Source organism: Siphateles boraxobius, unplaced genomic scaffold, assembly GCF_051911475.1.
Source record: "Siphateles boraxobius isolate OS27281-9 unplaced genomic scaffold, OSU_SipBor_1 22, whole genome shotgun sequence".
Classification (NCBI taxonomy): Eukaryota; Metazoa; Chordata; class Actinopteri; order Cypriniformes; family Leuciscidae; genus Siphateles; species Siphateles boraxobius.
In genome coordinates, this window is record NW_027508833.1 from 13956873 (window position 1) to 13958845 (window position 1973).

Below are 1973 nucleotides of genomic sequence, written 5' to 3' on the forward strand. Positions count from 1 at the left end.
TCAGTCAGTCCTCGATTTCCCTGCTGTGCTGAATTATGAATAATATGAAGTAACAGCGCATGGTTCGTGGTCAAAATGAACACAGATTGACATGAAAATGTAGAAATCTCACTATCTCACTGAAATTGCAGAGCTCTTTAATTCAATTAGAGAACTCATCAGAGGAGTGAGGATACATTTGAGGTTACATACTCGTTACATTTGCAGATTCAAGGTTGATGATGACAGGTGCATGTGAATTGAATGAAACGAGGGATGACAGAAGTTTTGCAGTTTATGATATGTCCAGATAACTTGGATGTCCAGGGTGTAGGTGGTCCAGTTGCTACTTAAGTTTAATTTTGAATTCAAGATACTGTATGGTTGTGTGTGCTTTATTAAAATTATTCATGGTGGTGTAATGAAATATTTGCTTGTGGTTACTTTTTATGTTTTGTAGGTCAGCCTGCTGGAAGAAGGGTGAGGCCGACATGGCATGTGAGTATTTTTCTGCTTCCAGGACCTGACATCTCCAGACTACCGTGCTCCACTATAATCACAAAATGGATTAGGTAACTTTAATTATTACTACTCGCTTGTTGTATGTTTTTTTTAGCAATATAGTATATGTCTGGAGCAGTCAGTTTACGTATTTATGTATAATATTTGAGCTGTAGCTTTTAAATTACTTTTAATAATGTGACTTTTAAATTACAAATTTAATGTTGCCTGAGACTTATTCCTAAACTGCCAGTATTTATAAATTCAAGAGGGTTGGCTAGTGGTTTGGTTTAGCCTCAGGAAGTGCAGTCTTTTTCATGAATGTTCTTTTTTTCAATAGGGAGGCCGCTTCATGAAACGCAGCAAAATCAGTTCTCCAAAGTTAATCTAAATGCAGTCTATCTGAATTTAATCAATACATTTGCCAGAGTTACCCACAAGTAAGCCTAAAGTTGGTAGGCTTTGAGTTGGCCAGGGCAGACAGATGCAAGAAACTCCAAAAAATTCTAGTTGCCTCTGTCAGGGAGCTGAAGGTAGCCATTGGTAAAAGTAGACTGTATATCATACCTTTGGCTGAGGTATATCAGGTATTTCAAGCAAGTTGTGTTGGTACTGTAGTCTCTAACATAGGATTTGTTCCTATGAACGGTTCAATATTGACAATGTTTCTTAAGGAATTGGGATCTGATGACATTGCATCCTTTTTTTTTTTATGATTTATTTATGCATTTTAAGATACATTACAAAACAGTGGGAGACAAAAAAGGCACTAAAATATGTAACAGTAAACAGATACGACGTTGCATCTTCTGAACAAATTGAAGAAACAAGACAACACGCATGCATCACTGAGGTAACTAAAATAAATGTATTTATAATTAATAAGCAGTTGACAAGGTAATTTTGGATAACATGAGTTACTTTAAAAATGAAGTACCGGTATTCCTTTCTAAACTAAATTTATTTTTATTTTTAGACCATTGAGGAATGTAGGGCTATGTGCGAGAAACAGGATCGTGAATTTAACGCATCATTATTGGCAGACAGAGAAAAGGTATGTTTTTACATAGTACATTTAAATAAATTAATTTAAAAGAACGCATTATAAACTAAATTTCCTACATTAGGAGATGAGACAGCAAAATTTAAAGTCTTAAACTTTAATTCTTAAAGCTGTCAAATATAATAATTGATTTGTTGAAGGTAATTGACGAAAGACGACAGAGGATGGTATTGTTCCCAGAGCCTTCTGATGGTGTGCCTCTTCGGTTAAAATTCCCAAATGGACTTATGAAAACCAGGCAATCTATGATGTCAGAATCAATTAAGGTAATGTGTCATAGTATGATGTTTTGTTTATGGTACTTAAACATCCCTGCAAACTTGTCATCTTTAGGCAAAATTCACCAATCTGAAACTGAAATTAAATAAAACTACTGATTTCAGCACATTTTTAGAAGAATTCAAAGACTTTTATTATTACAGTTGATCTC

At 34.5% G+C, this 1973-nt stretch overlaps 1 long non-coding RNA gene across 1 annotated transcript; it reads left to right on the plus strand.

Moving 5' to 3' along the window:
• Positions 1 to 728: 728 nt before the first annotated feature.
• On the plus strand, positions 729 to 1535 carry LOC143746355 (uncharacterized). Its single transcript, XR_013206508.1, has 3 exons — positions 729 to 1067; positions 1216 to 1333; positions 1457 to 1535. It is a non-coding gene; the product is annotated as an uncharacterized LOC143746355 (long non-coding RNA).
• The last annotated feature ends 438 nt before the right edge of the window (positions 1536 to 1973 follow it).